The following is a 13,097-nucleotide window of genomic DNA, read 5'->3' as shown; positions in this document are numbered from 1 at the left end:
GAGATGCTGTGCCTTAGACCGCTGTGCCACTCGGGAGCCTGTGCGTGGTCAACATGTCTGTTGTTGATCCCTGGTTAGTCAGCTATCTCCTCAGTAGACTATTCTATTAGGATCATGTTTATATCAAAAATAATGTTCCACCCTACAGCCACATTCTTAGTTTTAAATAGTTGAATTGTATCAGGTCTTTGGGGATGTGAGATGAGTTGCTGAGTTTCCCTACAGAATTATAATGAGTAGAATTGATATTCCAACTCAAAGCCATGTGCCACGGTGTTATTGGTTATCTTCATAGAAATTAGAGAAATTATACCCAAACAGTCATTTATGTTCTGTGGACATAACAGCAGAACAACCCTGTCGGTCCAAATGTCAATGTCAAGACAATCAGCAAGTAATATTGACATACTTGTGTGTTGGCCATATTGTGTGTGTCTTGACCAATCATATAGATTTGAGTTAGTCCATTCTGGCCAATGTGTTTCTATGTTCCCCCAGCCAGCCCTGAGCCTGTGGGTGGTAATAATGCTGGGTCCTGTGCCACAGCGCCTGTGTGGGTTTAGCATGTGGATGAAGTCATGCCTACATAGAGCAGAACATGCACGGACAAACACACACACAGGGCTATGCATGTATAGTGCCTTCAGAAAGGATTCATATTTTCCATTTTTGTTGTGTTAAAGCCCGAATTCAAAATGGATTGAATAGTTTTTTTCTCTTCACCCATCTACACACAATACCTCATAATGACAAAGTGAAAACATGTTTTTAGAAAGGTTTGCAAATGTATTTGAAAATGAAATGCAAAAATATCTAATTTACATTAGCGTTCACGCACCTGAGTCACTACTATGTAGAAGAACCTTTGGCAGTGATTATGTAACGATGTCCGCTGAGAGTCTGGAAGCAAGTTCAAGAAGTGAGTGTTTTAATAAATAAACACAACATAATACAAAATAAGAATCACGAACTACGCACAGACTTAACACAGGAACAGAAACAATAACGCCTGGGGAAGGAACCAAAGGGAGTGACATATATAGGGAAGGTAATCAGGGAAGTGATGGGGTCCAGGTGAGTGTCATAATGCACAGATGTGCGTAACGATGTTAACAAGCAGGCTGGTGACCTAGAGGCCGGAGAGGGAGCACACGTGACAGATTACAGCTGTGAGTCTTTCTGGTTAAGTCTCGAAAAGCTTTCCACACCTGGACTGTGAAACATTTGCCCCATTACTATTTTAAACATTATTCAAGTTCTTTCAAATTGGTTGCTGATCATTGCTAGACAGGCATTGTCAAGTATTGCCATAGATTTTCAATTAGATTTAAGTCAAAACTTCAACTTGGCCACTCAGGAACATTCACTACCTTCTTGGTAAGCAACTCCAGTGTAGATTTGGCCTTGTGTTTAAGGTTGTGCTGCTGAAAGGTGAATTCATCTACCAGTGTCTGATGGAAAGCAAACGGAACCAGGTTTTCCTCTAGACTTTTGCCTGTACAGTTCTTTTTTATCCTGAAAAGCTCCCCAATCCTTAATGATTACAAGCATACCCATAACATGATACAGCCACCGCTATGCTTTAAAATACGGAGAGTGGTACTCAGTAATGTGTTATATTGGATTTGCCCAAACATATAGCTTTGTATTCTGGAAATAAAGTGAATTGCTTTGCCAACAAATATCTGTTTAATCCATTTTAAATTCAGGCTGTAACACAACAAAATGTGGAAAAAGTGAAGGGATGTGAATAGTTTCTGAAGGCACTGTAACAGGCCAAACATCCCAGTTATTCAGCATCACAGAAGAGGAGGTGTTTGTCAGTCCAATTGCTGCCCTGCGTAACAAGCCCATGTGGGGATTAGTGTGTGTGTGTATACACTAGGTGTACAAAACATTAAGAACACCTTCCTTTTATTGAGTTGGGCCTTCCCCTGACACCACCTGGCATAGAGGTCCTGGATGGCAGAAAGCTTGGCCCCAGTGATGTACTGGGCCGTACGCACTACACTCTGTAGTGCCTTGCGGTCGGAGGATGAGCAGTTGCCATACCGGGCGGTGATGCAATCAGTCAGGATGCTCTCGATGGTGCAGCTCTAGAAGTTTTTGAGGATCTGAGGACCCCTACCAAATCATTTCAGTCTCCTGAGAGGGAATAGTCATTGTCGTGCCCTCTTCACAACTGTCTTGGTGTGTTTGGACCATGTTAGTTTGTTGGTGATGTGGACATCAAGGAACTTGAAACTTGCTCCGCTACCGCCCTGCCGATGAGAATGGGGGCATGCTCAGTCCTCCTTTTTTGTAGTCCACAATCATCTTATTTGTCTTGATCACGTTAAGGGAGAGGTTGTTATCCTGGCACCATACTGCCAGGTCTCTGACCTCCTTCCGAAATGCTGTCTCATCGTTGTCAGTGATCAGGCCTACCACTGTTGTGTCGTCAGCAAACTTAATGTTGGAGTTGTGCTTGGTTATGCAGCCATTGGTGAACAGGGAGTAAAGGAGGGGACTGAGCACGCACCCTTGAGGGGCCCCTGTGTTGAAGATCAGCGTGGCAGATGTGTTACCCTTACCACCTAGGGTGCGGCCCTTCAGGAAGTCCAGGATCCAGTTGCAGAGGGAGGTGTTTAGTCCCAGGGTCCTTAGCTAAGTGATGAGCTTTGAGGGCACTGTGGTGTTGAACGCTGAGCTGTAGTCAATAAATGGCATTCTGTTCTCGGAGTACACGTCCTTGTAATCCTTCTGGCCCTGCGGCCTTGTGAATGTTGATCTGTTTAAAGGTCTTACTCACATTGGCTACAGAGAGCGTGATCACACAGTCGTCTGGAAAAGCTGATGCTGTCATGCATTCTTCAGTGTTGCTTGCCTCGAAGCGAGCATAGAAGTAACTTAGCTTGTCTGGTAGGCTAGTGTCACTGGCCAGCTCGCGGCTGCAAGACCTGCAGTCAATAGTTCTGTATTGACTTTTTGCCTGTTTTATGGTTCTGACTGATGTGGTGTACTCCTGAAAGCCATCGGAAGAATCCCGGAACATATTCCGGTCTGTGCTAGCAAAACATTCCTGTAGCTTAGCATCTGCATCCTCTGACCACTTCCTCATTGAGCGAGTCACTGGTACTTCCTGCTTTAATTTTTACTTGTAAGCAGGAATCAGGAGGATAGAGTTTAGGTCAGATTTGCCAAATGGAGGGTGTGGGAGAGCTTTGTTTGCATCTCTGTGTGGAGTAAAGGTGGTCAAGAGTTTTTTTCCCCTCTGGTTGCAAACTGCTGGTAGAAATAAGGTAAAATAGATTTAAATTTCCCTGCATTAAAGTCACCGGCTGCTAGGAGCCCCGCCTCTGAATAAGCGTTTTCCTGTTTGCTTATGGCCAGTCTTAGTGCCGTCTTAGTGCCAGCACCGGTTTGTGGTGGTCAATAGACAGCTACAAAAAATATAGATTAAAACTCTCTTGGTAAATAGTGTGGTCTACAGCTTATCATGTACTCTATATACTCTACCTCAGGGGAGCAAAACCTCGAGACCTCGAGTCCTTAATATTAGATTTTGTGCACCAGCTGTTATTTACAAATAGCACCTACTAACATGGTACCTACTACCAAAAGGCACTTAAATATTTTTGATTTGGGTGGCTTAGATAGGGGTTGTCAAGCAGCTGTGCTGGGTATGAACTGCCCTTCTTCCCCTACTGCCTGGGTGGTGGTGGCATGAACAGGCCTCCTGTGTGTGTGTGTGTGTGTGTGTGTGTGTGTGTGTGTGTGTGTGTGTGTGTGTGTGTGTGTGTGTGTGTGTGTGTGTGTGTGTGTGTGTGTGTGTGTGTGTGTGTGTGTGTGTGCGTGTGCGTGTGCGTGTGCGTGTGAGAGAGAGATTGACTGTGTGTGTCTTGGTCTTTGTCTCTGTAACTCTCTCTGTGCTTTCTTTTTGTTTCTCTGTGTTCTGGGTTGTGCATTCTGAGCCAGAGAGAGACACAGGCTACTTTGTCTCTCTGTGTGTTTGTGGTTTAACCATTGTTTCAAAGACCTGGAAAGAGAGAGAGAGAGAGAGAGAGAAAAGAGTACAGTAGACATAGAAGGCAAATCAGAGATTGGTACAGAAGTCTCGCACAGTGCATGCCTATGTTCGAGTCAGCTTTCTGAAGTATCTCTATATATATGTGTGTGCATGTGAGTGTGTCTGTGTGTGACTGGATCCACTTCTGTGGCTGTCAACCTGTGTGTTGTTGTGCGTACAGTGACTTTATATATGCGTTTGTGTGTGTGTGTGTGTGTGTGTGTGTGTGTGTGTGTGTGTGTGTGTGTGTGTGTGTGCATTGTTGTGTACCTGTATGTGTGTGTGCATTGTTGTGTATCTCTGTGTGTGTGTGTGTGTGTGTGTGTATGTGTGTGTGTGCTTGCTCCAGGACACAGATGAAAGCCAAAAAGGTTGAACTTTCCCTTTCCTGGCTACTATGGCGACAGAGAGGGCATGGAGACGGCAGTGGCAGTACTGGGCCTCACACAGCGGGATGCGGCGCTGAGATTAACTACGACTTTCTGTGTGTGTGTGTGTGTGTGTGTGTGTGTGTGTGTGTGTGTGTGTGTGTGTGTGTGTGTGTGTGTGTGTGTGTGTGTGTGTGTGTGTGTGTGTGTGTGTGTGTGTGTGTGTGTGTGTGTGTTTGTTTGTGTTTGTTAAAATTGGGCTGGACACAGCAGGAAGAAACGCTGAGATTAACTTCCACTCTCCTACTCTCTGAGTCTGAAAACTAGAGGCTAAAGCAGCAGGCTAACATGGAGTGACATCTCCTCTGGGGAAGACAAGGGGATTGAAAGGAAACGTTCTATTGTTGAAGTGGCAGGCTGGTAGGCCCTGTTTTCTGTGTCGCAACATGTAAACTCAGCCTAGAGTCACCACTGGTGTCCTGCCTCACCATCTGAGAAAACACTGTCCCTCTACCCTGCTGCCTAATCCTGAACAACAGGTACACTCCCTTAAGCTTCACACAGCATCTGAAGACTGTTCACACTCACACATGAGCAGTTTCACAACAGTTGAAGACATCTCAGTCAGTGCAGATCTGCTGTAAGTCATCTCTAAAGCTCCCTGGCTGCATGGTCTCATGTCTAAAACCAACCTTGTGTTAACGGAACAGAGGAGCTCATTGTTGGCTGCTTATTCTGACAGATGCCAGCTCGATGACTTCAACCTTTGCCATGAACTGTCTCCTTATTCCCAATAAGACTGGGATCACGGCAGTGTCGGCCCGGGGATGGGACCAGTGGTATGGGTCTGGCTGCCTGTGTCCAGGGGCTGGCCTGGGCCGTCCTGGCCTACAGCTCTATGGAGCTGGATTAGAAGGGGCTACGAGTTGAGGATGGAGAAACTGGCTCATAAGGGGCTTTAGGATCTAGGTCGTAATGAGCTGGGTCATAAGGGGCTGGGGCTGGAATCACAGTGGTATGGCTGGGTGCTGGCTATAGAGGTCAGTTGGGGGACATAAGCAGCGAGGGCTGGGAATAGGGATGGGGATGGTACCAGGGCGGGATGGCTGTATGGAGCGGCCAGGGGGCTGAGGTTAGGGTTAGTATGATTTAATTATTGTTTTATAATATGGGTTCCCTGTGTGTGTACTCTGTGTACTCTATGAGACCGTGTCTAGTGCACTTGAGAAACAGGGCTGCACAGTGTTTGGGGGCCTGACAAAAAGTTGGTAGAATTCCTCTGTGGGTATAAACTGCGTGTACAAAACATTAGGAAGAGTTGCACACCTAGAACAGCCTCAATTCTTTGGGGCATGGACTACAAGGTGTCAAAATAGTTCCACAGAGATGCTGGCCCATGATGACTCCAATGCTTCCCACAGTTATGTCAAGTTGGTTGGATGTCCTTTGGGTGGTGGTCATTCATAATATACACAGAAAACTCTTGAGCGTGAAAAACCCAGTAACGTTGCAGTTCTGGTAAATTTTTTGTTTTGCCCAGTCACCCTCTGAATGGCACACATACACAATCCATGTCTCAATTGAGGGAGAGAGAGGGGAGCTTTTGTAATATACTGCTGGTATTTCCTGGAATCAGCCTCCATCACCAAGCCCAGGGTAGTGTAGAACAGTGTAGAACAGGGCAAAATACCCATAAGCCCCTGGAGAGCAACCCGGGATTCTGAGATTCTCTTTGTTCAACAGGTCCAATGAAGATATCACCACTGGTTGTTATGACAACAGCATGGCAATGCCTGGCCCACTGCCACTGAGCTACAGAAACAGATGGCAGGAAAATGGCAGAGGAGAGGGATATAAATATATTTTGCTAGAGAGGGAGTAGGGTACGTGTGATATATCGAAGAGAACATGTTAACCCTGAGCATAGAAAGGTAGAGGGACTTTCACTGCCTCTAAACGTAAACTATGGAAGTATTCATAGATTCGTTTTTACCAAGCAATTGCTACTCGTACCATCAACACCAACATTCTGTTTCAGACAGCAGCTACACGACAAACAATAAAAAGGTAGTGTGGAGTGTGTGTGCCTGAACACGTATGTCTCAGAGTTGGGTCTCTCTCTCTCTCTCTCTCTCTCTCTCTCTCTCTCTCTCTCTCTCTCTCTGTCTCTCTGTCTCTCTGTAGCGCTCTCTCTCTCGCTGTCTCTCTGTAGCGCTCTCTCTCTGTCTCTCTCTCTCTCTCTCTCTCTCTCTCTCTCTCTCTCTCTCTCTCTCTCTCTCTCTCTCTCTCTCTCTCTCTCTCTCTCTCTCTCTCTCTCTCTCTCTCTCTCTCTCTCTCTCTCTCTCTCTCTCTCTCTCTCTCTCTCTCTCTCTCTCTCTCTCTCTCTCTCTCTCTCTCTCTCTCTCTCTCTCTCTGTATCGCTCTCTCTCTCTCTCTCTCTCTCTCTCTGTCTCTCTCTCTCTGTCTCTCTGTAGCGCTCTCTCTCTCTCTGTCTCTATGTAGCGCTCTCTCTCTCTCTCTCTGTCTCTCTGTAGCGCTCTCTCTCTCTCTCTGTCTCTCTGTAGCGCTCTCTCTCTCTCTGTCTCTGTAGCGCTCTCTCTCTCTCTGTCTCTATAGCGCTCTCTCTCTGTCTCTCTCTGTCTCTCTCTCTCTCTCTCTGTCTCTCTGTAGCGCTCTCTCTCTCTGTCTCTCTGTAGCGCTCTCTCTCTCTCTCTGTCTCTCTGTAGCGCTCTCTCTCTCTCTCTCTGTCTCTCTGTAGCTCTCTCTTTCTCTCTCTCTGTCTCTCTGTAGCGTTCTCTCTCTCTCTCTGTCTCTCTCTCTCTCTGTCTCTCTGTAACGCTCTCTCTCTCTCTGTCTCTCTGTAGCGCTCTCTCTCTCTCTCTCTCTCTGTCTCTCTGTAGCGCTCTCTCTCTCTCTCTCTGTCTCTCTGTAGCTCTCTCTTTCTCTCTCTCTGTCTCTCTGTAGCACTCTCTCTCTCTCTCTCTCTCTCTCTGTCTCTCTGTAGCGCTCTCTCTCTCTCTCTCTCTCTCTCTCTCTCTCTCTCTCTCTCTCTCTCTCTCTCTCACTCACTCACTCACTCACTCACTCACTCACTCACTCACTCACTCACTCACTCACTCACTCACTCACTCACTCACTCACTCACTTACTCACTCACTCACTCACTCACGTTTGGTAAGTGGTGATGTCATCTGTTAAATCCACTTCAATCAGTTTAGATGAGGGGGGGAAGACAGGTTCAAGAAAGATTTTTAAGCCTTGAGACAATTGAGACATGGATTGTTCAGAGTGTAATTTTTTTTTTTTTAAGTTCACATTTATTTAACTCAGCAAGTCAGTTAAAGAACAAATTCTTATTTACAATGACGGGCTACCAAAAGGCAAAAGACCTCCTGCGGGGACAGGGGCTGAGATTAAAAAATACATAAAAATAACATAGAAATATAGGACAAAACACACATCACAACAAGAGAAACAACACAACACTACATGAAGATAGACATAAGACAACAATATAGCAAGGCAGCAACACATGACAACACAGCATGGTAGCGACACAACAGGGTATGGTAGTATGTACCAAACGCACCTGTTTGAGTGTGTCATAAACTGCAATGCTGATGGGTTTTTCATGCTCAACAGTTTCCCGTGTGTATCAAGAATGGTCCACCACCCCAAAAGCATCCAGCCAGCTTGATACAATTGTGGCACGCATTGGAGTCAACATGGGCCAGCATCTTTGTGTAATGCTTTCTACACCTTGTAGACTTCATGCTCCAACGAACTGAGGCTGTTCTGAGGGCAAAAGGGGGTGCAGGAATGTGTCACATGCGCCGAATACAACAGGTGTAGTATACCTTACCGTGAAATGCTTACTTAGAAGCCCTTAACTAACAATGCAGTTGAAGAAAGAGAGTTAGTTAAGAAAATATTGACTAAATAAACTAAAGTAAAAAAGAAAAGAAAAAGTACCTCACAATAAAATAACAACACCGAGGCTATACACAGGGGCTACCGGTACTGAGTCAATGTGCGGGGGTACAGGTTAGTGAGGTCATTTGTACATGTAGGTAGGGGTAAAGTGACTATGCATAGATAATAAACAGCGAGTAGCAGTGGGGTAAAATCAAAGGGGGGTCAATGTAAATAGTCCGGGTGCCATAAGCAGCCTTATGGCTTGTGGGTAGAAGCTGTTGAGGAGCCTTTTGGACCTAGACTTGGTGCTTCAGTACTGCTTGCTTGGGTGCCTGGAGTCTTTGACAATTTTTGGGGCCTTCTTCTGACACCACCTAGTATATAGGTCCTGGATGGAAGGAAGCTTGGTCCCAGTTATGTATTGGGCCATACGCAGTACCCTCTGTAGTGCCTTACGTTCCGATGCTGAGCAATTGCCATACGAGGCAGTGATGCAACCAGTAAGGATGCTCTTGACAGTGCATGTTTAGAGCGTTTTGAGGACCTGGAGACCCATGCCAAATCTTTTTTAACTGAACAGTTATGCACACTCAATTTTTCTGTTTGTTTTTGTTATTTCTTGTTTGTTTCAAAATAAAAAATATTTTGTATCTGCAAAGGGGTAGGCATGTTGTGTAAATCAAATGATACAAACCACCCACAAATCTATTTTAATTCCAGGTTGTAAGACAACAAAATAGGAAAAATGCCAAGGGGGCGAATACTTTCGCAAGCCACTGTAGCCACGTTATTGTTATGTAATTTTATTGTTACTTTTTATTTTATTTTTTACTTTAGTTTATTTAGTCAATATTTTCTTAACTCTATTTATTGAACTGCATTGTTGGTTAAGGGCTTGTAAGTAAACATTTCACGGTAACCTATTGTATTTGATGTTTGTGTTTGTGACATGTCCATGCTATTGGACATGTTTGACATGTTTGTGTTTGATTTGAGGTGCATGCTTTAGTGTTGCTTGCCTTGACGTGAGCAGAAAATGCATTTAGCTCGTCTTGTAGGCTCCCGTCACTTGGCAGCTCGCGGCGGGGTTTCCCATTGCAGTCCATAATAGTTTGCAAGCCCTGCCACATCCAACAAGTGTCAGAGCTGGTGTAGTAGGATTCAAACTTAGTTCTGTATTGATGCTTTGCCTGTTTGATGGTTTGTATGAGGGCATTGCGGGATTTCTTCCAAATTAGTGTCCCGCTCCTTGAAAGCAGCAGCTCAAGTCTTTAGTTCGGTTGGGATGTTGCCTGTAATCCACGGCTTCTGGCTGGAAGGGACACGATATGTACGTATGGTTACTGTGGGGGTGACGTCGTCGATGCACGTTTTGATGAAGCCGTTGACTGAATTGGTATACTCCTCAATGCCATTGGAAGAATCCTGGAACATATTCCAGTCTGTGCTAGCGAAACAGTCCAGTAGTGTAGCATCTGCGCCATCTGACCACTTCCGTATTGAGTGAGTCACTGGTACTTCCTGTTTTAGTTTTTGCTTGTAAGCAGGAATCGGAAGGATAGAATTATTGTCAGATTTGCCAAATGGAGGGCGACGGAGAGCTTTGTATGCGTCTCTATGTGGAGTAAAGGTGTTCTTGAGTTTTTTTCCCCCTCTGGTTGCACTTGACATGTGACAAGAAATGAGGTAGAATGGATTTAAGTGTGCGTTTTTAGTGGCAGCATCGGTTTGTGGTGGTAAATCGATGGCTACGAATAATATAGATGAGAACTCTCTTTAGTGTGGCTTACAGTTTATCATGTGTACTCTATCTCAGACGAGCAATACCTTGAGACCTCCTTAATATTAGACATCACGCACCAGCTGTTATTGAAAAATAGACATACACCCCCACTCATCGTCTTACAAGATGTAGCTGTTCTGTGCTGCCGATGCATGGAAAACCCAGCCAACTGAATATTATCTGTGTCGACGTTCAGCTACGACTCTGTGAAACATAAGATATTACAGTTTTTAATGTCTCGTTGGTTTGGATAGTCTCGAGCGGAGATAATCCAGTTTATTTTCCTGTGATTGCACATTGGCCAATATAACAGATGGTAGAGGCGGGTTACCCACGCACCGACGAATTCTCACAAGGCACTCCGATCTCCGCCCCCTGTATTTCCATCTTTTCTTCACTCGAATTACAGGGATTTGGGCCTGGTCTCGGAGAAACAGTATATGCATCGCGTCGGACTCATTAACCTGTTACTCCTACCCCCTACTGTTTCGAACATTCTGTTAAAAATCGCGCAACATTTCAGTGCCCTGCTACTCATGCCAGGAATATAGTATATGCATATGATTAGTATGTGTGGATAGAAAACACTCAGATGTTTATAAAACTGGTTAAATCACGGATGTGACTATAACAGAACGTGTGTTTCATCGAAAAGTGCAGGAAAATCTGATCACTGAAATTTGGAAAATATATCAATGCGCCACTTGCATGTATTGTCTATGGGAAAGCAAATGACCTGGAGCCGAGATTGCAATTCCTACAGCTTCCACACAATGTCAACAGTCTTGTAATTTGCCTAGGCTTTGTTTCTTGGTCAAACGAAGAAGAGACAGCCTATTTCTTCAGGTCTCGGACCGGATATTTTGGTTGAGATTTACCCGGACATTATTTCCAGACGTACCCCTATAGAATATACTTCACCTGGTGATCAATTTGATCGCTTATTAACGTTTACTAATACCTAAAGTTGCATTACAAAATTATTTCGAAGTGTTTTGTGAAAGTTTATCGTCGACTTTTTTAATTTAAAAAATGACGTTACGTTATAAGACGCTATTTTTTTCCGTTTATCACACAGTCTTCATAGATCGATATCTAGGCTATATATGGACCGATTTAATCGAAAAAAAGACCCAATAGTGATTATGGGACATCTAGGAGTGCCAACAAAGAAGATGGTCAAAGGTAATGAATGTTTTACATTTTATTTGTGCGGTTTGTGTAGCGCCGACTATGCTAATTATTTTGTTTACGTCCCCTGCGGGTCTTTTGGGGTGTTACATGCTATCAGATAATAGCTTCTCATGCTTTCGCCGAAAAGCATTTTAAAAATCTGACTTGTTGCCTGGATTCACAACGAGTGTAGCTTTAATTCAATACCCTGCATGTGTATTTTAATGAACGTTTGAGTTTTAACTAGTACTATTAGCATTTAGCGTAGCGCATTTGCATTTCCAGATGTCTAGATGGGACGCCTGCGTGTCAGGTAGGAGCAAGAGGTTAAAGAAAAAATCTTTGTCCAGTTCGAGGTGAGTAATCGCTGTTCTGATATACAGAAGCTGTTTTCGGTCATAAGAGACGGTACCATCAACATTATTTACAAAATAAGTCACAAACAATGCGAAAAAACGCACAAAATAGCTCAGTTGGTTAGTAGCCCGTAAAACGTCTGCCATCCCCTCCAGCACCATTATCCGAATATAAGGAAGATGTTCCTGTTCCTGATATTTTGTACACTCAGTGTATACCCACAGAGGAATTCTACCCATGTTTTCTCAATCTCTCATGCTTACTTTTACATCTCAACAGACCTCTTCCTTCTCTAGCTCCATATATCACTTCTCCTCATATTTCCTCCTTTCTGTGTCTCTGTCTCTCTCTCTCTCTCGTTCTCTCTTCCCCTCTCCCTCTCCCTCTCTCTCTCTCTCTCTCTCTCTCTCTCTCTCTCTCTCTCTCTCTCTCTCTCTCTCTCTCTCTCCCTCTCTCCTCTGTGAAGAGGAAGGTGAAGTTTAAGGAAGTGGGTGAGGATGAGAGAGGAGGGTAGGTGGTAGGGTAAGGATGAGGGCGAGGGGTGAGGGTATTCTTCCAGTTTTTGGTTAAGGCCAGATGGCTGGAGAATGGCGTCTGTAGCCCCTGGTCTGTGTGCTCTGCTCTGAGGGCAGAGGAATGTGTGTCTTTTCTTTGGTCTTTGGCTGAGTGGAGAGGCCAAGGGCTGCTGTATAACAATGGATTAGCACCCACATTCCCCCCTAATCTCCCTGTTCTCAGCCTCAGCTGTTCACCCGCAGGCCCCGGCCACTACACCACCATGTTGAGCTAACGGTGAACGCTCCCCCTTCCTTAGCAGCCAGAGAGCCAGGTGGACCCACTTGAGAGAGGGCTTCCAGAGGTGAAGGGGGGCAGAGAAGGGAAGATAGGGGCAGAGTGTGTGGAGGAAAGCGGGGAGGGGTAGAGAGGTGGTGGAGGGGGGCAGAGAGGGATGGAAGGGGGTGGAGGGGAGAGGGGGAAGAAGTGTCCTCCAGACTAAGAGAGGCTTTTCCGGGGAACAGGATAAGAGGGGGGACCCGGGGGCCTCGGATGAATTGTAGGCTACAATGGCTCCATTTGGCCCCAAACAAACGCATCTCAGCCTCCCTATGAGAGGGTCCCTCTTCCCCTCTTCCCTTATTTTTACCTATCTTATCCTCTTCCCCCCCTATTTCCTCTCCTCCTCTCTTACCCTCTTCTCCCCCCAGCTAGCACATAACGTGCTGAGAACCATATGTTTCTTAGAGCTTGTTGAGAGCTTGGTTGTCCTACGTTTATTTTGCATACAACCGTCCCACAACTTTCTGGGAATGGTGCAGGATAGTTGCTTGGCTTTGGAGCGTTCACAGCACACTTAAGGAACGTGACAAAATAACATTATTTCCTTAGTATTTCATTACTTTAACAGAACGTTTAAGTTCAAACATGGTTACATTTAATTAAAATTTTGTTAATG

The 13,097-nt window shown here is 45.1% G+C and overlaps 1 protein-coding gene across 1 annotated transcript in view; it reads left to right on the top strand.

Annotated features, from left to right (window-relative positions):
* LOC118400263 (succinate dehydrogenase [ubiquinone] iron-sulfur subunit, mitochondrial-like) overlaps window positions 1-13,097 on the top strand; it is a 401,361-nt gene that overhangs the window by 76,148 nt on the left and 312,116 nt on the right. The window lies entirely within an intron of this gene.

The sequence above is a fragment of the Oncorhynchus keta genome, chromosome 21 (assembly GCF_023373465.1).
Source record: "Oncorhynchus keta strain PuntledgeMale-10-30-2019 chromosome 21, Oket_V2, whole genome shotgun sequence".
Classification (NCBI taxonomy): Eukaryota; Metazoa; Chordata; class Actinopteri; order Salmoniformes; family Salmonidae; genus Oncorhynchus; species Oncorhynchus keta.
Note: the sequence above shows the minus strand (reverse complement) of the source record. Positions and strands in the feature narration are given on the sequence as shown.